Consider the following 24,731-nt stretch of genomic DNA (forward strand, 5'->3'; position numbering starts at 1 on the left):
ACAGAAAACCATGTATAACTGCAGAGTTACAAGACATAACACAGGATCCTCATTTTTACTTGATATTTGCATATCCAAGCTGAGTCCACTACCCTCACACCCATCTCCACCCTATGTACAAAAAAAGAATTGTCCTCAACACATAGTGATGGTATTGTGTATTAAATAAACTCTCAACAGAACTTGAAGGATCATCTGGAGCAGCTTTCTCTAAGAATGGACATTTTGTACTTGGACAATGACCATCCCAGTGGTTCACAAACTGTGTGCCGTGGCACCCTGGGGTGCATCGGGTCACTTGCAGGGGTGCCTCAGGTTGGTGGTCCAGCACCAAATCAATCAATAATTATTTTATTATTTTTGGTCAATGTAATGTAAATATGTGGATAAACAGAAGCTCAAACCTGTCCACAACCACATTACTGAACCTAAGGATGACATGTAAGCACAATTTACTTCACTTTACTAAATTTTTTCTGAATTTCTCAATAACAAACGTTTGGCTTAGGGGTGCCATGAAAACAATGCTATTACTCTAGGGCACCATGATTCAAAAAAGTTTGGGAACCTCTGGACCAGCCTCTCTCTTTTTATTCTGTATCTTTAATCTACTGTAGCTACTTGTCTCTCCCCTTTGACTTCTTTTCTTTGTCTATCTGGCTTGATGTTTGTGACACTCTGTTTTTTTTCACATAGGTCAGTAAAAAAAACACACACACGACAGGGAAAAAAAAACACACACATTGGCCCCACAAGAAATAAAAAAAACACATTTCCCCCCCCCCAGGAAAAAAATAAAATACATTGGTACCCACAGAAAAATATAACACATTAATGTCCACAGGAAAATAAAACACATTAGCCTCCACAAAAAAAAAGGTTCATGCACTATGCTCAATCAGATTGTGCATTGTAGTGAATAGACCACAGTCCTGTGAATGCAGTATAATATAACATTTATATAATCATAAAACACATGATGGTGATCCAGTCTATATATACTCTACATATTATAGGAGACCCATGTAAACACCAGCCAGTGTCTAAAACTCAATGAGAACTGTATTCAGGCTAGTAAAGACCAAAAAAGTTCAATTATCTAAATTTTAACCACTGGGATGACATAAGTGTTGATTAGTTTTTATTACAAATACTTTCTTACTGTAGAATGCAATATGCTACATTTAAGATGTTATTTTCACACCAGAAAACATTAGATCTGTTAACCCAATCTCTGTTTTTGATTGTCAGGTGGGCAATTCTTGGTGTAGTTTCTGTATAAAAAACCAACAACCCATGTACATCCATGTTCCTCCTCTACCTGGTAATTTATCCTCTAATAGAATAACAATGTATAATACAAGTGTATAGTGTATAACCTGACATTAGAGAAGTGGGTGGGTCTCTCAGACACTGTGGTCTACCAGGGATTTCCCCAATATCCCTGTGGGACAGTCCGACCCTATCCATTACTATGTACAGTAGTTGATACAGCAACCTAAATTAAAAGTGACCAACCTCAGTTACATACATAGATAACAGTAATTTAATGTATCCATACACAACATTAATGCTAATGTAACTTTGATGTGGTGCCTTTCTGACATTCTCTTGAAGTCCACAAACACAAAGTTATTTTGCAGACTCCTTCTGCCATGGCCGTCTCTGGAGTACCCAGCCAGGTTTCCAGCAAGTTGGAGTTTTTTTTACCAGATGTTGTGAAAGCTGTTCTCCTTTTGCATCTAGCCATGTTTCTAAGTCTTAGAAAGTGACAAATGTCATCAAAGTTATATAATAACATTCATATTTAATAGCAATGTTATATTATACTCATCATCAAACGATTTCTTGACATGAAGATGAAAACATCTGCGGATGTGTGAAAGGCTGTTTTCACTTTAATTCTCAATGTTGTACGCTCCTCCTGGGAAAACTAGTTCATTTCTGATACAGTGCATGCATACTTGCCAATTAAACAAGGATAAACTGTTTTCCTCCTTATTAGTGTAGGCTTCTGTCTGGTTGTTAAAAAATAAAAGCAAACTGTTATTTCAGCAAACTCGATAACATACAAATGCTGAATTTAAAATGACTAATATCACAGAGTTTATAGAAACATGCATATGCTCATTACTGTTTCCAGACATAGTAGACAGCGGGCTTGTGTTATTAAGACAGAGGGTTGTTTGTGATATGGATCAGTATGAGAAAGTGAGTGGCGGAAATAACCTTACCAAATTGCTGTTATTTGGGTATGCAGTCATAAACTCAACATTCACAATTTTGACATTCAGAAGGTCAACTTGGTCTGAACGCCGACATTCAGAAAGTCAACATGCAAAGAATGTTGACATTCAACCCTGACATAATGTCATCATTGTCAATGTCGACAGCCATAATGGCAACTGGGATGTGTAGAGAGGGAAAGAGTTGTCTGTAATTGATGCACAAAATTAAAATATGACTTATTAGTCTTTAAAATATGTATATGAATGATACAGTCCGTGATATATTAAAATAAAGAAATTCAAGTGTGATGTATAGGTAAGAAAAAGTGTAATTAAAATAGATTATCGGTACCAATTCAGGTCTGTTTTTAATATTTTTCTGAAATATATAGTAGTAGCATCTTGGATAGCTATATATTATTATTTATTTAATATATTGTAATAAATAATTATTTAAACCAAATGCAACTCGTCAGTATTATTTCAAACATTGATTATAGTGCTCTGTTGAATGGAGTACGTGTATGTCCACATAGCATAACATAAGTAGATATGTACAGAGGCCGTGAGGAATGTAGTCAAATAGGTTGGTCAGTTATTTGTACATTTAATTCTCATAGTAAAGGTGCATACACCCACAACGATGATTTTGAACGATTATCGTTAACGATATCATTTATTTTTCAATCGTTGAAAAAATCGTTCACTTTCTAAGTTAAAACGATGAACGATTATCATTCATGCGCGTTCATGTTTGTAGTTTGTAGTTCAGTCACACTGACCAACTCAACGATTTTCATTAAGGGAATATGCAAAAATCGTTTGTAGTTCAAAAAATCGTTCACTACATTTAGTAAATGAACGATTTTAGTAAACGATTTTGGAGCATTTTTCCCTTGAAAAAATGAACGAAAATCATTTACTAAAATCGTTCATTTAAAAAATTGTTGTGTGTGTATGCAGCTAAAGAAATAATTATGAAGTAGCAGAAAACATGCTCTCCAGGGAGTCTGACAACTCTCCTGCTTGAAGTTGCTGTTCTTGATGGATATCAGAATACACCCATTGGTATTTGCTTGAAAATCATGATGTGATTATATTTCTATATAGTATATAGATATAAAAGCATGAATTGATATTGCCTAAATGTTAACAGGATGACGTCACTTATTTCAAATATATGATTTTATCATGTGTATGTATAGGTGTTGGTAGACTAATCAATTTTTGCAGTACCCAATACCCCCATATATAACAAATGGAAAATATACCTCAGTTCATAATGACCCCTGATGGGTATACGGTCAATTTCATGGGTTAAATCAGATGGTAGGCAAATTATGCTACTAATTAAATGTAGCAAATACCCTTATAGATGGGGATAAAATAAGATGATATTATTATTATTATTATCCTTTATTTATATGGCGCCACAAGGGTTCCGCAGCGCCTTACATAGTACATAAACAGTTGAACAGAACAAGAAAACAGTGTCATACAGTTTAAGACACTACAAGACAAGTACATGGTATATAAACACTGCTGCAACAGAAGCAGGATGGCAAAAGTCACGGGTTAGGTGCTTTTGAGTATAGAGCAGATAGTATATGTAAAGAAAGGATAAGCACAAGAGGATAGAGGGCCCTGCTCGCGAGAGCTTACATTCTAAAGGGGATGGGCAGACAGACAGGGGTGACACAGATGGGGTAGACAGTGAGCGTGGGACAGAGGGTTAGGATGACAGATGGCTGGATTCCTATTTTGCAGTATGTGTGTAAGTAATTTGAATTAAGATTTACGCCACTGACATTCTACTTTAAGAGGCAGTTTTTGTAGGTGTTTGTGGAGAGCCATGGCTGTTATATCAGTTTACGTGAAGTCTGACGGGTGGCAGAAGCCACTTAATGTGGGGCTATTTAGAGAGTGTGGTTAACGTGTGAACCAGCAGTCTCAGGTAAATGTCGAAATTGGTGAAAGCAGTTATTGTAAAGAGATGTTCAGATGTAAAATAATAAGTTGTGATCAAGTGTGAATTCTATAAGGCACATTTATTGATTTGGAGGGTGATGGGAGACATGTGACGTTTGCAGGATATATATTCAATAGTAAATCCGCTGTATGTGTGAGGGGCCTGGATTTGGTGATATGTCACCAGATAATAAAAGCAGAAGGATGGAGAAGTAGATATAGTTGTAGGTGTGTAAAAGTTTTTTATAGTGACACAATGAGGCTGTAATTGTCAATTTTTGATGAAAAGAAAGCTCATTAGTTTTTAGAGGAGGTGAGTGACTCAATAGGGCGGCAGTGTGCCCAGAGAGGGGAGATGCAGGGAGAGTTAGGGATGTTATATCCTTAGAGAAAATACAAAGGAGAGAGTTGATAAAAAGAAATGTGTAGTACATGGTGAGTTTTAGGTTTGTTATTTTTAGACAAATTTTAAAGCAATCAATATGATATGAATGATAAGTTCAGTGTGTTTAGGATACTATATCATACATATATATTAGTATGGTGACCAAATAACATTCTGCATACATCCATGCAGTAGGAATACAGATTGATCAGCAACAAATAGGGTGTGTGAAGAAGTAAAAAAATATATCCTATGCTTCAGTTCTATCTAATACCCCTTTTACACCAAAGCAAAAACCTGGGTTTTTGCAGGGTCTACCCGGGTTGCAGCTCAGTGTAAAAGGGTCCCTGAAAAATAACCTGGGTCAAGTGACCCTGCAATCCAACCCAGGTAGCTACCAGGGTTGGACCCAGGATGGACCCAGGTAATGGTGCAGTGTAAACGGTGCAACCCAGGTTATCTGATCTGGATCATGCCTAAAATGAGTGGATTGGTGGTTGTCGAGCATTCACCTCCCACTTTTTATGACCTCACAGGTTTAGCAGGGCAGACCTGAGTTCAGTGTGAACAGGGCTGACCTGGGAGTAACCCAGATGAAAGGTGCAGTGTAAATGGGTCTGACCTGGGTCTGACCAGGGTTGGAACCATGTCCAAAAACCCAGGTCGGACCTGGGTTTTTGGTGGAAAAGAGGTATTACTATATATGATAAATCCATGAAGGGAGCTATGTAAATACTGAGAGAATTATAGCAAGTCCTTTTGCATATATATTTATATTGTTTAGTTTTCATTACAGACTATTCCCATGCTGCCACTGAATGGGTATAGAATATGCGTTCTCATTTGGGTTTTGATACAAATACTCAGTTTGTTAATTTGGTATATTGCAATAAATAAATATTTAAACCAAAAGCCACTCAGTCAGTGTTATTAATAAACTTTGATTATAGTACTGAGTTAGATAAGTATGTATATGTTCCCATAGCATAACATAAGTATGTATGTGTTCCCATAGCATAACATAAGTATGTATGTGTTCCCATAGCATAACATAAGTATGTGTTCCCATAGCATAACATAAGTAAGTATGTGTTCCCATAGCATAACATAAGTACGTATGTGTTCCCATAGCATAACATAAGTACGTATGTGTTCCCATAGCATAACATAAGTAAGTATGTGTTCCCATAGCATAACATAAGTAAGTATGTGTTCCCATAGCATAACATAAGTATGTGTTCCCATAGCATAACATAAGTATGTATGTGTTCCCATAGCATAACATAAGTATGTATGTGTTCCCATAGCATAACATAAGTAAGTATGTTCAGAGGCTGTGACAGAAGTAGTCTAATAGGTTAGTCAGATATTAGTACATTTAATTCTCATAGTGAGATGTAATTAGAAAGTAGCAGAAAACATGCTCTGCAGGGAGATTGACAACTCTCCTGCTTGTTATGAAGCTGCTGTTCTTAATTGATATCAGAACACACCCATTAGTATTTGCCTAAAAATCCTGGTATAAATGTATATCTATATTGTATATAGGTACAAAGGCATGAATTGATGTTATTTAAATATTAGCAGGATGACATGTCACTTATTTCAAATATAATTCAGTGTTTAGGATACTATATCATACATATACATAGGTCTGCCAGTAATATAGTGACCACATAACATTCTGCATACATCCATGCAGTGGGAATAAAGGTTGATCAGCAACAAATAAGTTGTGTTCAGAAATAAAAGTTATCCTATACTTCTATCTGACTGTATATAATAAACCCATAGAGAGAATTATAGCAAGCTCATTCGCATAGAATTATATTACTTATTTTGGACCATTCCCACTAGCATGGTGTCACTACAAGGGAGTAAAATATGGGATCTTATCTGGCCTCTGATACAAATATACCCCTTTTCCACCTAAATTCCGGGTCTGACCCGGAGTTGGAACAAAGTTCCTATCCGGATCAGACCCGGAATTTTGCCAGCGCTGACTCGGGATATTCCCGAGTCAGCGCCGCTCACACCGCAGTCGGGTCTGCATAGACCCGGCTTTTGCGGAGTGAAAGTGGACGCTTGGAGATGATGTCATCTCCAAGAGCCACTGAAGCCGGACCAGTCGGCCGGCTAGCAGCGCACTCCAGGTCTTCGTGACCCGGAGTGCGCTGTTCCCATAGCAGGGTTTCACGGGCTACGCCCGTGTTAAACCCTGCTAGTTACCTGGGTTGGATTGCCGCGTCACTCGACCCGGCGATCCAACCCTCTGCCCTTTTACACCAGGGAGCTGCCCAGGTTAACCCTTCAAAAACCCGGGTTGTAGCTCCGGTGTAAAAGGGGTATTACTGAGTTAGCACTGAATCACAGCAAGAATCATGTTAGTGCTGAGAGAGAGATTAGCTTGTCATTTCACATATGCTATCTTTTATACTCCTCTCATACAAGATGTTCCGCTAACATGGTGCCGCTGAAAAAGTATGCATTTTAATAAATAGTCCATACAATCAACATGTATTAGTAATATTACTTGTGGTATATCTGTATATGCAAACATATATGTGATATACCCATGTATAATAAAACTTGATTATAGTATATATGTGTAATCATTTGTTTCCATATGTTATAATAATTGCAATCCATGGTATTGTAAAAATCATAGTAATTGTATTTCCACAATTAAGTTATTGTGTAGAAGTAATGAGGGCTCTCATTCATGCAAGTTTTATGATAAACTATATATTGCAATTCATGAGGTTTAAACAACTTATAGAGGATAGAGACTATTATCTATATCACAGGTTCTCAAACTCGGTCCTCAGGATCCCAAACACTGCATGTTATCCAGGTCTCCTCATAGAATCACAAGTGAAATAATTAGCTCCACCAGGGGACCTTTTAAAATCTGTCAGTGAGTAACGTATACACCTGTGCACCTGCTGGGTGAGCTGGAAAACATGAACTGTGTGGGGTCCTGAGGACCGAGTTTGAGAACCACCGATCTATATATTAATACAAATCTAGTGTTTGTCTACTTCCAATTAATGAATAAAGAATACCCAATGGAGAATATAGAGTTAACTTTGAGAATTTTCCTTGATTGGCTGAAGCACATAGTAAAATCTGATTGGAAGGATCACAGACCAGATGAGATTTAAACGGGCTCTGGAAGTGCATTCTGTGTGCCTTGAGAAAGCAGTCAATGTGAAATGTATGGCAGTTCCCACCGGCTGTACAGTGGCTGTCTAATATGATAATTGAAAATGCATACTCTTTCAGTGGCACCATGTTAGGGGGAACAGCCTGTATGAGAGGAGTATAAAAGATAGCATATGCAAAATGACAAGCTAATCTCTCTCTCAGCACTAACATGATTCTTGCTGTGATTCAGTGCTAACTCAGTATTTGTATCAGAGGCCAGATAAGATCCCATATTTTACTCCCTTGTAGTGACACCATGCTAGTGGGAATGGTCCAAAATAAGTAATATAATTCTATGCGAATGAGCTTGCTATATTTCTCTCTATGGGTTTATTATATACAGTCAGACAGAAGTATAGGATAACTTTTATTTCTGAACACAACTTATTTGTTGCTGATCAACCTTTATTCCCACTGCATGGATGTACGCAGAATGTTATGTGGTCACTATATTACTGGCAGACCTATGTATATGTATGATATAGTATCCTAAACACTGAATTATATTTGAAATAAGTGACATGTCATCCTGCTAATATTTAAATAACATCAATTCATGCCTTTGTACCTATATACAATATAGATATACATTTATACCAGGATTTTTAGGCAAATACTAATGGGTGTGTTCTGATATCAATTAAGAACAGCAGCTTCATAACAAGCAGGAGAGTTGTCAATCTCCCTGCAGAGCATGTTTTCTGCTACTTTATAATTACATCTCACTATGAGAATTAAATGTACTAATATCTGACTAACCTATTAAGCTGCATACACACACGATTTTGTTACCAACGATTTTCTGAATGATTTTCTGTCAGATTATCTGTCAGATTATCTTTCAGATTTTTTAAAGTGTAATGAACGATTTTTATGAACTACAAACGATTTTTGCATATTCCCTTAATGAAAATCGTTCAGTTGACAAGTCTGACTAAACTACAAACTACAAACGTGAACGCGCATGAACGATAATCGTTCATCATTTGACTCAGAAAGTGAACGATTTTTTCAAACGTTTATCGTTAAACTATATCGTTTAACGATAATCATTAAAAAAATCATTGTGTGTGTATGCAGCTTAAAACTACTTCTGTCACAGCCTCTGAACATACTTACTTATGTTATGCTATGGGAACACATACATACTTATGTTATGCTATGGGAACACATACATACTTATGTTATGCTATGGGAACACATACATACTTATGTTATGCTATGGGAACACATACATACTTATTTAACTCAGTACTATAATCAAAGTTTTGAAATAACACTGACTGAGTGGCTTTTGGTTTAAATAATTATTTATTGCAATATACCAAATTAACAAACTGAGTATTTGTATCAGAGGCCAAATAAGAACGCATATTCTATACCCATTCAGTGGCAGCATGCTAATGGAAATAGTCCGTAATGAAAACTATAATATATAGTTAGATAGAAGCATAGGATATATTTTTTTATTTCTTCACACACTCTAATTGTTGCTGATCAATCTGTATTCCTACTGCATGGATGTATGCAGACTGTTATTTGGTCACCATACTGATATATATCTATGATATAATATCCTAAACACACTGAACTTATCATTTATATCATCTTATTTTTTCCCCATCTATAAGGGTATTTGCTACATTTTATTTGTAGCATAATTCGCCTACTATCTGATTTAACCCATGAAATTGACCGTATACCCATCAGGGGTCATTATGAACTGAGGTATATTCTCCATTTGTTATATATGGGGTGTATTGGTACTGCGAAAATTATTTAGTCTATCAACACTTATACATACACATGATAAAATCATATATTTGAAATAAGTGACGTCATCCTGTTAACATTTAGGCAATATCAATTCATGCCTTTATATCTATATACTATATAGAAATATAATCACACCATGATTTTCAGGCAAATACCAATGGGTGTGTTCTGATATACATCCAGAACAGCAGCTTTATGACAAGCAGGAGAGTTGTCAGACTCCCTGGAGAGCATGTTTTCTGCTACTTAGCAATTATTTTCTTACTATGAGAACTAAATGTACAAATATCTGACCAACGTATTAGACTACATTTCTCACGGCCTCCGTACATATCTACTTATGTTATGCTATGTGGACATACACGTACTCCATTCAACACAGCACTATAATCAATGTTTGAAATAATACTGACAGAGTGGCATTTGGTTTAAATAATTATTTATTGCAATATATTAAATAAATAATAATATATAGATATCCAAGATACTACTACTATATATTTCAGAAAAATATTAAAAACAGACCTAAATTGGTACCGATAATCTATTTTAATGACACTTTTTCTTATCTATATCCCACTTTAATTTCTTTTTTTAACGGACTGTATCATTGATATACATATTTTAAAGACTAATAACAGTTATATTTTAATTTTGTACATCAATTACAGACAACTCTTTCCCTCTCTACCCATCATTGTTCTTTACTGTTGTTGTCTATGATAGCACCCCCTTTAAACAATGTAATACAATATGCTTTATTGTTCTGCTAAATATTAGGGGTTTTCCTAGATACCATATATAAGATTCTTCCTCTACATTAGACTTGTGTGGATTGTGGCTCCTTTTCTTTTATTGTTTTGTACATAATGGCAACTATCAATATTAAGTATATGGTTAAATTAAGGTTAAGGCTAGGTTGTTATTAAGATTAAGGCCCTCATTCAGACCCACTCGCGAGCGGCTGTCCGCTCGCAAGTGGGTCGATGGTCCCCACTGCACATGCGCACGACGGAGGGAGCTCCGTCGTGCGCATGCGCGAGACCCGACAAGCGAAGGACTTTCCTTCGCTCTGAGTGTCTCATCAAAGGGGGCGTGCTGTCGATGGTGGGCGTGGGGCGTGCTGTCGTCTGAAGCCGGCCCCACTGGCATCACTAGTGATGTCAGTGGGAGTGATTTTGGCTCTGAGAGCCAAAATCACTCCTGGCCTTGCGGTTGCAAAACCCAACCGCAGGCTTTTGCTCGCAGTTTCGATGGTCGCGATGGTCAAGACCATCGCGACCATCATTTTGCACGCTCGTATATGCTGTGGGTGGTGACCCACAGCTATACGAGCGTCCAGGAGGACGCTCCATATTAATGGAGGTGGGCCCTGATTCAGAGCGAGCGTTTGGATTAGGTGAAGACTCAATGTAAAACTCACATTGTCTACATGCTGATTATTGTCTTTCACCATGTTGACATTGTGAATTGTCAACATTCTGCCCATGTTGATATTGGAAATGTCAACTTTCAGAATATGTTGACATACTGGTGTTGACATTCTGAATGTTGACTTAATATATCACGCCCATTATTTGAATGTAGTAATTTTGGAGATAAATTGATAAGTTAGGTTTCATAAATAAGCTATAGAATATCTGTACAGGACATACAAATGTTTCCACATACATCTATCCTCCGTGCGCTACAAATAACACGTGAGCGCCATGCAACTCGATAGCGCTGAGCTTCATTTCAAGGAACTTTTCCCTTACAGTGCATCGTATTCACAAATATATGTGAATAGGATGCACAAGCAGCTTATGCTGATTAAAATGATATGCGGCATGCTTATATTCTATCTGCGACTGCGGTTATATCTGCATGTGAAATGCTACATGTCAGTGGCTGTGACAGTGTAATTTAGCATTGTGAATGCAGATACAGCCAGAGTCGTGAATAAGACTCACTGTAAGGGGAAAAGTCACATATAAAAAGATGCTTGGTGCTACTGAGTTGTCATGTCATGGTGCGAATGCGCAAGGAGACTAGATGTATATGGCCACAGCTGTACAGGTTAGGTGTGATTACCACAAATGAAGAAGGGCATTTTACATTTTTTGAATAAATGATCAGTTACAGTATATATAGAAGGGTTACAGTTATATGTGAGCTGTGTAGCTGCACACTAATAAAATAAATATATACAGTATATTAACAAAACAGTATGTGCTTGGAAAAACTATAGGAACTATGGCCCTCATTCAGAGCCGTACGCTCTGAGCAGAGCGCACGCTCTGAATGAGGGCCGCCCTCCATAATTATGGAGCGTCCTCCTGGACGCTCGTATAGCTGTGGGTCACCACCCGCAGCCTATACGAGCGTGCAGTTTGATGGCCGCGATGGTCTTGACCATCGCGACCATCGCCACTGCGAGCCGGAGCCTGCGGTTGAGTTTTTCAACCGCAAGGCCCTGAGTGATTTTGGCTCTATCAGAGCCAAAATCACTCCCACTGACATCACTAGTGATGTCAGTGGGCTGGCTTCTGACGGTAGGCGTTCCCTTGGGAACGCCCCCGTCAGGGAGGCACGCCCCCGGCACACCCACCAAAGGGGGCGTGCTGTCAATCAACATCGACAGCCCCCTTTGATCAGACACAACGAGCGAAGGAAAGTCCTTCGCTCGTCGCATCTGGGCGCATTCGCATGACGGAGCTTCCGCCGTCGTGCACATGCGCAGTGCACAACATCGACCCACTTGCGAGCGGACAGCCCCTTGCGAGTGGGTCTGAATCAGGCCCTATATCTGAATATAAATATTTAGGGTCCTATCCATTAAAATGAACTAACTAATAGCAGCAACATTTTACATTATTAGTGTTACAGCGCATGCATGAATTTAGTTCATGCATGTACACATTAAGGGCTGGAAGAGGTGCAGGGATCTGCATGGATCCCTCTTCGCACTCCAGATCTCCTTCCAATAGGAAGGAGTGGCTAACGGCATATACAGGTAGTGGCATTTTCAGAGGTTAGACTCTGAACACTTAAAATTTTTGTAGCTTGATGAATTTATGGCTGGCACATTGGAGCACTAGTGATGAATGGATCAATTAGAAAAAAAAAAAGTTTCTGATCACACTATCCTAACCCAGGACCATCCACCTCTGGTGGCCCACAAACTTTCCTGGGAACTAGATCTGGGTGTTTCTCTGGAGGAAACTTGGGAGGCCATTCGCCTCAACATAATCAAAATGTTCTATTAGTGTCTCCATTAAAAAGAATTCATACAAAGTATATACTCATTGGTATCTCGTCCTAGAACATTACTTCCAATCTGTGTTGGCGGAATTGTGGTCAAGTGGGATCCTTTTTCAACATATGGTGGGCATTTCCTAATATCACAGCTTTTTGGATGCTTGTCCAATTGCTTTTTCCTCTATAGTCCCACTGTGCCCTCCACTCTCCCCAGCCTCATTGCTCCTGTGTGCCTCGGTCTGCCAGCTATCCAAGTTTGACAATAAACTAATTATGCATACAATATCTCTTGTACGGCTAAATACCAGATTGCTAGGGCCAGGAAACACCTTTCCCCTCCAACTCATCAGGAACTTCTCAATCATGTCTGTTTTGTGTCCAAAATGGAGTACATCACTAGCCTTCAAAACAGTACAGTGGACAAATTTCACAATACTTTGTCTTCTTGGTACAGGATTCACAATGCAACTCTTCCTGGTCTCACTTAATCATTTATCCACCACTATGCTGTCACCCTACCATCTTTTCTTACAGCTGATCACCCCTTATTTGTTTTTGTTTCTACTCTATTCTCAATTTCCTGGCTTGCCTCTCCTTCCCCACCCCCATCTCTGTTCCTCCCTCACTCCCTGTTGTTCTTCTACAGCACTCTCTCTCCTTTTACCTCCCTTTTTCATGCTCTACCTACTGCAACTACTACTGTTTATTCACTGTTGTCCTCTCGACAATTTTTTTTTCTTTTCTTTTTTCTTATCTTTTTAATAAATTTATACTATTAAAAAAAATAATACAATGCAAATCTCACAACATTTGGAGACCTTGGTACCCCTATTTCCACTGACAAATTCTTGGTACATCATAGTATTATTAGATGATTTTTCTTTTGGATTTGAGCTCCTTGCATTGTACCTCTCCCCCTCTCCCCTCCCTACCCTCTCTCTTCTTGTAGATCTGTTGTAGCATATTCTATAATATTTTATTAACAAGTTAAAAAAAGTGGTTAAAATAATTTTTATTGTATTTTTATTCTGTAACCTGTAACATTTGTCTGTTTCTCTTCCTGTATTTTGTAACTGCATGCTATTTACGTGTATAATTGGTTTACACTCCTGTTTTCCTCTTTTACAAATAAAGTTTTTTTTTTTTTAAACTTGTAGTTTCTGCATGTACAGTATAATGGACGCATTCACTTGATAAATTGGCCCCGTAGAATCTAAAAAAAGGAAAATGGCAATTGATTATTACTGGTGAAATAATTAATGAACTGAGGAAGAAGGAAGAGAAAGAGAAAGAAAGAAGATGACAGAATTTATCCAATGTTTACTACAAACTGTCCATGACATGTTGTTCACAAGGTTACAGGTACACCAAAACCTTTGCAAATACTGTATCTACTGTAAATAACCAATGATGCCATTTTCATGTTCTGTTCTTTGCATTCTCTATTCCACAGAATACCATGCTGCACTGTATTTGTAAATTATTATTTTTTTTAAATATAGCCTTTGAATAGGACTCAGTTGATGATAATCAATTAATTTGACAGTGTTCTGAAATGGGTAGGAATGTAAACATTTAAGATCTAATTTTACTTGTAAAATGTCCAAATCCAGCTGAATATTTCATGGAGCAGTTTTAAAATGTAGCTCTTATTACAGGCATTTCTTACATTTGTTTGCTCTCTCTAATAGCCTTCTAATGTCAAAATTCCTGTTGTATTCTCTTTTACACAATAAAACTACATAACTTACCATTTCTGTAAATATCCCTGCTATTATGTGTGTAATGCAAGCAAGACCGACAATTCTTTTAGGGCTGCCTGAAGCATAAAAAGAAATTACATTTACCCTTGCAAAGTTGAGTCACTAGCATACAAATACAGCCCATTTTGCCAAGTATAATAAAAAGCAGAGACCATTTTGGGACATAGGCCCTGATTCAGACCTGCTCGCTGCCGCAGGCAGCTCTTAGGGTCTGCGGGCGTGTGTTTTTTTGTCTCCAGGCCGCTTGCAAAGCTGTGGGTGTCCACCCACAGCTTGTGCGAGCGAGCTGGAGACATCACGATTATTGTGACCATCAGGCTTGCGACGAGACCCTGGGGTAGGGTCTCGGCTGCCGCAAGCCCGAGTGGACTCCCTGCTCTAATAGAGCAGGAAGTCCACTACTGACATCACTAGTGATGTTAGTAGGTCTTCCCACAAATGCTAGGTGTTCCTAAGGGAATGCCTGCGTTTGTGCAGCCACCCCCCCTACCCACATACAAAACGGGGCGAGCTGTCACTCACCATCGACAGCCACCCCGTCTTGTAGTGAGCCCCGGAGCGACTGAAGTTCAGTCGCTTGACGGGGCTCATGTATGCGCACGCCGGACGCAGGCCCATAGTGTACAAAGCAGAGGCCATTATAGTGTTAGATATACAAAACAGAATCAATTCTGGCATCTAGTGTTATACAGCCATCCCTCAATTTGGTTAGTACTAAACATAGACAACCATTCACTTCTTTCCCAATTTCTCCAAACTCACTCACACTTTTTATATTGTATTTCTGCCTCTTTTCTCTCTCTTTCTCTCTCTCATTGTAATACAGAAACAATTATAGTTATTTCTCTACAATACACATTGTATTCTAGGGTCTGATATAATATACACATTGTATACTAATGACTGTTATAAAATTGAGCCTTTATTCTGGTGACTACTATATACTGCAATTCAGACTTTAGGTTTATTAAGGTTTTCCAAAGCAGATCCCAACTCTCTGTTGGCTATATAAAGCAGAGCCTCTCTGCTGGTTCTATAATGCAGACCCAAAGCTCTGGTGGCTGTATAATGCAGACCCAAAGCTCTGGTGGCTGTATAATGCAGATGCCAACCTCTGGTAGCTTTATAATGGCTATATGATGTAGACCCCGAACTCTGGTAGTTTTGTGGGTAGTAAAAAATTGACTAGTGTATTCCATGTTACTTCTACTTAAAGTTTGTTAAAAGTCTCAAAAGTCTTTGTCTGTCATGCGCATGAGGGAGCCGGCTCCGTCGTGCGCATGCGCGAGACCCGAATAACGATGGCCAAGCCATCGTTATGGGTCTCGCAGCAAAGGGGGCGTGCTGCCGATGGTGATTGACAACACGCCCCCTTTGGTGGGCGTGGCTGCCCAGACGGAGGCATTCCCATGGGAACGCCTACCATCTGGGGCCGGCCCCACTGACATCACTAGTGATGTCAGTGGGAGTGCTTTTGGCTCTGATAGAGCCAAAAGTACTCCAGGGCTTGCAGCAGCAAGACCCTACCGCAGGGTCTCATCGCAAGCCCGATGGTCGCGATGGTCTTGACCATCGCGACCATCATTTTGGCCGCTTGCTATAGCTGTGGGTGGTCACCCACAGCTATGCGAGCAGCCAGGAGGCCGCTCCAAAAAGGAGCAGGGACGGCCCTGATTCAGAGAGAGCGCTCTGTCAGAGCGTCCGGCTCTGAATCAGGGCCTCAGTTCAATAACTTACTCTCCATTCAAGTTACTGGTGTCTACAGTAACATGTCTCATGTCTCATTTCCAGTGTTGGACAGCAGTTTTCATAGGCTTCTTATCAGATGTCCAGTTTACAGTGTGAAGATTTACAGGGCTTTTAGGGGCCTATTCATCAACACTAAAATAATGGTTTTAAGGAAAGTGTAATTACTGTTTTTTTAGTATTCATTAACACACTTAACACAGGAGATATCACTGATATCTCCTGGTTAAGTCCGTCTGCATTAATTTTCACACATTAGTATGGGGATATGGAAATTAGGCTATTCATCAAATTCCGAAATTATGTATTATCGGAATTTGATGGTGTTACTATACACCACTCTCAGGTGGCGAACAGCGGGTTATACTTACCTGCTTTCAGCTGGGCAGGTCCTCCTTTGGCTCCCTCCGTTGCTCCGGCTGCTGCGCTGTGTGTTCTCCCCTCTGCAATGCTGCTGCTGCCGGGTAGCGGTTCCTTGGTGACACTTGTAAGTGCATCTTCAATTAACTGCACTTACAAGTGCCACCAGGGAACAGAGGGGAGACGCTACCAGGCAGCAGCATTGGGGCGGGGGAGAACATAGTAAAGTTTTAAATAAAAAATCTTCAACCCACCCTTGCCATACTGTCCACTGCAGACCGGGGCCGGGCGTAAAGTCTGCAGCGGACAGTCCGCGGCGGCAGCCTCTGACACTGCGAGGTAAGGGATGGTGGGGGGGGCAGCTGGGATTTGTACCAACACAGAATTACCACAGCTGTAGTAAGTGCTATGCATGCGCCACTTTTTGTGAACGTAACGGCGCATGTGCAGCACTGATTACAGCTGCGGTAAGTGAGAGTAGAGAGGGAAAAGTATCTATTTCCCAAAAAGCTGCCATCGCAAAAATTACAGCTTTTCGGAATAGATACTTATGGAGAGGATGAATGATGAATTCCTCCTGTAATTATGTAGAACTCCATGTGAGTTCTAAACCTAATTACCTCCATCAATTTTTTAGTTATGATGAATAGGCCCCTTAGTCTTTTCAGTAACATGGAACACTGACAAAGGTTCAACAAATTGGCTAGCCCCTTCTTCTCCTGTCTGATAGTCTGTAAAGATAGCTGCACTGCTGCAGCAAAAGTCCACAAAAGTTCCTTCCAAAGCTGCTCTCTTTCTTGAGCATCCTCCCACTGTGGAGTTTTACTCATAAAGTAATCCAAAATAGACAGTTCTGGATTCAGTATTATTCAAATCCCAATAGTGGGCATCCCGGGAACCCTAAACCTAACCCTCCCCCCCCTCTCCCCGCAGCTGTCCGCGCCCAGGGCACGGCTTACCTTCGATCGGTAAGCCAGGTGTCAGGCTCCCGGCGTAGGTAAAATGACAGGCGTGGGGATTTCAACACCTGTCATTTAACCCCTTGCCGGGATTAGACAGTCGGGAAGCCGATGGTCGGGATTCCGTCCGTCGGCTTCACAACATTTCTGGTATCTTTGGCAACATTGGTTTAAATTTGACAAGTCCAACAAGTAACTGCAATTCATCAGGTACACAATAGGGGTCTTGTCCTATCATATGTCATTCTTTGCACAGTCAGTTGCTCTTCTTTAATCTCTTAAGAAGTCAACATGAAAGTTGTTATAGTTGCTGTTAGTAACATCGCAGTGTACTTAAGCTGTTGCAGGATAACTGACTGAGAAAGTTGTGGGAAATATACTAGGGTTTCATTTTTCTTACTATTCACAATAGGCACATAGGGGTATTCAATATGGAGCGAAAACTAAGTTTCTGCAATGTTTTCGCTCGGATGACGTCATTTTCGGTGCTTTTACTTTTACACCGTAACCAATTTGAAAACTTTTCGCTGGTGTGAAAAGTATATTGCATTTGACCCTGCGAAAAAGTATCACCAAGGAATGGGTGGCGAAAAAAAGTGCAGAATTGGGGTTTTGGGGTGCAACATTTCGGAAACCACCCTGCAACCTTCAGATAGTCCCCCAAAGGTAAACTGTGTCAAATTTAAAAAAAAAAATACCTCAGAAGACTCCCCAAAAAGCACTTTCATTTTGGGGGTGAAAAACAAAATTGGGGGGTACAAAGTTAAAAACTAGCAAACTACAATCTTGGGGGGGTCCCCAAGTATGCCCCAGGTGTTTTTTTCATTGCAGGTGTTTGCGGCAGGTGAATTTTTCATGTTTTTTAAAACTCCACTTTAGCAACTTTAAATATGCTCACCCCCATTTTCAAGTACCCCAAATTTGCTGGGACTACTTATTTTCTGCAAAAAAACTTCTAAATACTATTCTTCACCACCTTCCCAAATCCCCAAAATAGCAGCTATTGAGCCCGTTTAAAGACCCCAAAAACTTTCAGCAGGGCTAATTGGGGGTATCCAGAGTGATCCCCCATGTCAGAGCATCTTTTTGGGGGTGTTAGAGTGATTTCCCCAAAAATCAGCAAAGTTTTCGCTGATTTCACTTTCACCGGGTGCTGTTTTCGATGATTTCATATTGAATACGGGTATAATCGGGGGCGCGCGTGATACTTTTTCGCCGGCAAAAGCTCCGATGTGCGGTGAAAACTTTGACATGCATAGACGGCGAAGTTTACGTTTCATATTGAATACCCCTCATAGACTTTTCTGCAATACAAAACAAAGTGTTTACATACCAAAATACTTCACTGTTGTTCTCTGTTATCCCCAATCAGTTTATCTGCTGATGCATGTACTTTGTGCATTGCTGTTGGTACATTTGTCAGTGTCTCCCACAACCCCTGTTTTAGCATCAGATGGTAAAAAATAAACATCATTTGCAATGGATGTTTCCTCAACACAAACATTCTCGTGACATAATGTAGACTGTCCATTTTCAGTGTCTTTGTCTAGTAATACAGTGAAGTGATCTGGATGGGTGTTTTCATGCAGTATCATGTAAATATCATGGGGTATGTCTTCAGTCTCAGAGGCAGGGATTATGACTGTAGTACTGCCTGTCACCCACCTCCTGGCTTTTAATTCCTTACATATTTGAATGGAAGAAGCAAAATAAATCTTCACTCCCCAAGCGTCACTCAATCCAACCTTTTTGAAAGATATCAATCTTATTTCCTGGTTCTGACTCATTTTATTACAAACTAGACCGTTCCTGGTAACCCATTTATCACAGGAGTACCACCATTTATCTCATAAAATGACACAATGGCATCACACCCCGGGTGTCACCCAGGTGCTGACTCCCCCTCAGTGACAGGAGCCGGGTGCTGCACTGTAGTATTAAGTGCAGCACTCAGCTCCTGTCACTGTGAGGGAGCCGACACTGCACACAGAGCAGTTCACATCTCCTGCACCCCCTGGCCCTTCCACTAAAAAGTACGGGAGTCTGGACTACGGGGTTTGGCCCATGAGACCACGCCCCTCCCCACATGGTCACACCCCCTTTTCGGTAGCTATGCTGCAAGCACAGCATCCTTCCCTGCACCAGGTGACACCGCGGGGAGGGATGCCACTGAGGTGACAGCATTTCATCAGAAACCTCAAAACCTCATCTGCCTTGCTGCCATTTCCACAAACTTGTGCAATATTTCCATAACATACATTCCTTCTGACAACGTGTGAATATCTAATGTTTTCTGTTCTGTAGTTGCAATACATGTTGACTTTTTCAACTCATTTATTGTTTCTATATGAAAACTTTTTCTCACTGCATCAGTTATTGGCACCCCTATGTCTATGACAATTTGGATATTTTATCTGCTACCACCCACAGCAGAGAAGTGCTACCCTTCACGCCAACTCCATTCTAAACTTAACGGGTAGTCTCTGTAACAATAAGCATATTTTGTTAAGCTCAATACTGTCTGTGCATATCACTACGTGACCAGAATAAATTACCTTTGTTCTACATACAAAATATTCTGTTGATCTATCAAAGCCTTTAACTCAGACAATATGAAAATACTGTAGACACAGGTTTACACAGATGGTTAAAATGGGGCAAGAGATCCATAAATCAAACACTAATCCTACTGGTTATTCTCAGTCACGTCCTGTGTATGAGGACACATCTGTATGTTTATACGCTTATAGTGTTTCCAACGTCTTCTGTCCTGTACAATACCATCTAAATGTATTTGTTAAAACCCCATCTCACAATTTCAACATACATTTTATTCTTTTATATTCCATATTGTTAGTCTGTCCCTATTCCCAATAAGGTTGCTGCATAGTTTGTCTTTTGAAGCAAAGATATCACAAGTGTATATACAGTACCTTCTCTTTTAAGCTTAGCTGCAGAAAATGGAACAGATATAAGGAAATTATGTTATGCTATTTCTACACTAATGAATATATAAATACTTTCTTCTGTTTAATATGATACCAACTCCATATAACCATTGTTATTTTTAAGAGCGAGTTGTTGTTGTTTTTGTTTGTTTATTGATAGATTGTACTGAACTGTCTAGTATTCCTTATGACCATGGTTTTGCACAATGCAGAAACATAAACCTGTAAATGCGGTTATTAAAAAAAATCTTTAGGAAATAGACACAGCAGAACCCTCCTTGATGCGATTCTGGCTATTTATCATTAAACAAACTTTGCCTCTGCAGAAAATAAAATATATCAGTAGAAGCCACTTAGAGAAATGTAAGTATATATGGGAGGTATGGGCTGCCTAAATTTAGTTAGAGCAACTTTACTTGTATGTGTTAATTCCCCACATCTCCCTCATAAATATATGCCCAGTTGTTTCTATGTCAACTCCATGTGATAATTTTTTTTTTAGATTTTAAGAGATGCTGTTTTCATTTATTCATTGTCTAGCATTTGTTTACTCTGTCTAGTATTCTTTGTTTATGTAATTAAGTGCAAACATAAATGATACAATAGTTGCTGTATACTTTTGATGTAGTTTAGAAAGTAGTACTGCATCACAATACTGACAATATTACTTGTGTACATCTAAAAAAGACCAAATTCAGCACTTTACTGTTTGGATGAAAGTGACAATCTCTTTTGCATGTTCAGTGTATAAGGCATCGTTCTTCAATTTGGTTCAAAAGAAAATACTGAAATATGTAAACATATTCCTCCCCAACATACTGTGTATGTTTAACTTAGATCAGTGAGATAAAGTTAGATTTCATCATAAACCTTATGGTGATATTCATTCATTTTCCTTATGGTCACTTCCTGAATTTAAAAGTAACAGATATCTATAATCTTACAACGATACCTATAAAACACACCTTGGAGCTGATTCAAAGATGTACGCTAATGCCGCCGCAGCTGCAAATTTGTATGCAGTGGTTGTGCAAACATATGCAAATGTCATTGCTGCCAGATTTGTATTGGGACGCCCAGTAGTGGCTTTGCGAATCCAAGAAACTGCATTCAATTATGCATCTTGGTCGCAGATTAGGAGATTATGGGACTTCTCAGTAAATCCATTGGTCGTGCAGAATGGCAGCTGGAACTGAGATGCCAGAGCTGTTTTCACTGTGTACTGCGTCACAGTTGCAGGTAGAGACGTGCCCTGAAAACATGACATGACTGTGTTTGAGTTGCCACCTCCCGATTACCACCCACAAGCAGTCCATCACTTTGCATATAAATCCTGACTGCGAGCAACATTCATAATGAAACTTGATGCATGCACAATGCAACTCAGACACAACCAATAATCGACCAATTGTGTAGACATCGGTATTATCTCCATCGCTGAATTAGGTCCCTCATTTTTCATTTGTGAGGCATTAAATGATATTTACTTACAGGAGGCCCACTTTGATGTCAACTAAAAGTTAGTGCATCCCAAAACAGCTGCACCCAAGCTGATGATCTACTATGATTTCCCATCAAAAATAGCCAACAAAACCACCTGAAAGAAAAACTAAGCTCAAAAAGGGGGGTGGGGTAGATTAAACATGTAACCAGCACATAGGTCAGCCACATCAGGACTATGGAGCCTTCATGTTTTCTAAAAAGCAGAGCAGTGACTGAATATCTTTGCTGTTTTAAAACTTCTGACACTGCAGTCCATAGAAGGCTCCAGGAACAATGCAATTCATTTTCAAAGTGATCTGTAGGGTTGATGCAGATGCAGTTGCATTTTGTGCTTACAACTCCTTACAATTAGAAAGGGAGTGAATGGTGGCATATAAGCATAGGCCAAGTACACTAGTGGAGTGAAGATCATGCAGATGCTTCTAATTGGTCGAGTGCAAATTGATGCCTTCTACTGATACTATGTAGATTATTAATTTAGCTGCAGACTATTAGCATTACTTCATATATATTTGCATTAAGTACACAGGAGGAAAGAAGATTCCCAGTTGATATGTTAAAGTGGAGGACAATAGATGTCTGTATTTATTTTTTCTCAAGAAACCCTTTTATTTTGTACATGTATTTAACATGGTAAATACAACTTTATTATTTACTAAGAACACTTCTATGACACAAACTGTCTTATGTATATACTATACTTCATTAAAGTACTATATTGTGTACAAAGTGGGTATTATAACTTTAGCATTCACTGTCAAGCCACATCTCTTGGTGTAAAACCGGTGCACATGGTACCATTAAAGAGCTGGATGCTTGGTGAGGTTCATCATTCTTTACAAATTGTGCAAAATGCTTCTTTTTTTTATAGCACAATGCACATAATTTTGTATGCACAGTGTTGCTAACACTATATAATCACTTTTTGTGCTATTTACTCACCCGAACACTAGATCGTGATAAATCACCACAGTGACATCACAAATATTTCCCCAGTATAGGGAATACCCACAACAATGCAGGGAGACCACTATCAGGATCTCCTGCCTGCAGGCACAATTAGATGCATGTAAATTTGATTGAATAGAAGTAGCTCTATTAGATACAATTTAGCCCTGCCAATAGGAGAGATTTATGATGTTCTTCATCCTACAGTATCTACAGTACTTCCTAACAGCCATTTTTAACCTCTGTGAGCGAAGCAGGAAAACCAACATAGTAAGTGAAAAATAGGGAGGTTAATTTATCCTAAAAATGCAGATTTTTCAGTGTCAGCATACTATGCAAAAAGTAGAGATGTACCTTATATGCAGACCCCCATGTTTTGGTTCTAAATCATTGTTGTGTTTTGGTTTTGTCAAAACCACCCTCGTTCTGGTTTTGGATTTCATTAAAAATGTATAAAAATAGCTAAAATTAATTATTTAACTTGAACTGGTTTTGTTCCTTTAGTATTATTAACATCAATAGCATTAATTTCCAGTCATTTTCACTCAAGTTTGACCACCTCACAGCTCATGATATCATGAGAGAGGGACTTAAATGCAAACCAGTCTGGACATGGTTTGACTTGGACCCCAAAGATCGGGTGTGTTCAGTTTTCAGTAAAATCAAATGGCTCATTTCTAGTGTAAAATGGGTATAGCATTGTTTGAAAAACAATACTATGTAGGTACTTTTCATCACAAGACAAAAATTTCTTAAATTGAAAGGTATCATTCTTAAAGCTATGGCTTTTTCAAAATAAATGTTTATGGAAAGTGATCCAGGATAGGTCTTGCTGTACATTTTTCCTCTGACTAATACCTCAATTAGTGAGGGTTGGCAGCTCTAACTATGACCGGTTTGAATTTTTCCCACATAATTATTAAAATCATTAAGTGACAATGATTAAGTACTTAGTTTACTCTTCATAATGTCAGTTCAAGATGTACATCAGTGGTTTCCAAACTCAGGAGCTGATTCAGATTTGGGAATAGAGTAAGATAGAGCAAGTAAATGTGTACCTGGACAAACCCTGTCACAATGCAAGGGGTGTAAATACCCTGCACCGCCCTGCTCAGCTCCACTCCCCACCCTGAGTCTGAATACTAATTACTAATTGTCTGTTAACACGTTTATTGGCATTCTCGCTTCTTCTCACCTGTCTCCTCTTCTTACCTGGAGCAGCGCTGCAGAGCCTGGATGAAAGGAAGAACATGACAGGTGAGTCGGAGCAGGGCTACTCGGCGGTGCCACAAAGCTCTCAGCTCCCGGGACTCAGTAGTGCAGATACATCTGATGGATCTGAAAAGATGCCTCTGCTGGCTGCAGTGGCAGCCTGCCATGAAAATCTTCACAGGCTGCCATGTAAATGGCATCCTGAGGATTATTGGCCCTGAAAGCCATCTCAGGATGGTGTTCAGTAACATGTTTTTTTGGAACTTGATGAATGGCCCTGACACTTAATTTATAGAAAAGTATGTGAAAGTGTTAATTTTCACCTGCTTTTGTATAAATTAACTGATGATGAATTAACCTCTAAAAAACAAGAATGTAGAGACATGAAGGATGACAATCTCATTTGATGTGGAGATGTTACTCAGCTGAGTACTGTTCTTGAAGGGCTGTTTTCACTGTTAAGAGACACTGACCAACTCCAATTTTCA

The 24,731-nt window shown here is 39.3% G+C and overlaps 1 long non-coding RNA gene across 1 annotated transcript in view; it reads left to right on the top strand.

Annotated features, from left to right (window-relative positions):
* Nucleotides 1-13,967: 13,967 nt before the first annotated feature.
* LOC148538753 (uncharacterized) overlaps nucleotides 13,968-24,731 on the top strand; it is a 36,468-nt gene continuing 25,704 nt past the window's right edge. Inside the window, exon 1 of the long non-coding RNA XR_015871560.1 lies at nucleotides 13,968-14,166. This is a non-coding gene — a long non-coding RNA (uncharacterized LOC148538753). The remainder of the gene's footprint in view (nucleotides 14,167-24,731) is intronic.

The sequence above is a fragment of the Taudactylus pleione genome, unplaced genomic scaffold (genome assembly GCF_031769625.1).
Source record: "Taudactylus pleione unplaced genomic scaffold, aTauple2 ptg000037l, whole genome shotgun sequence".
Lineage (NCBI taxonomy): Eukaryota > Metazoa > Chordata > Amphibia > Anura > Myobatrachidae > Taudactylus > Taudactylus pleione.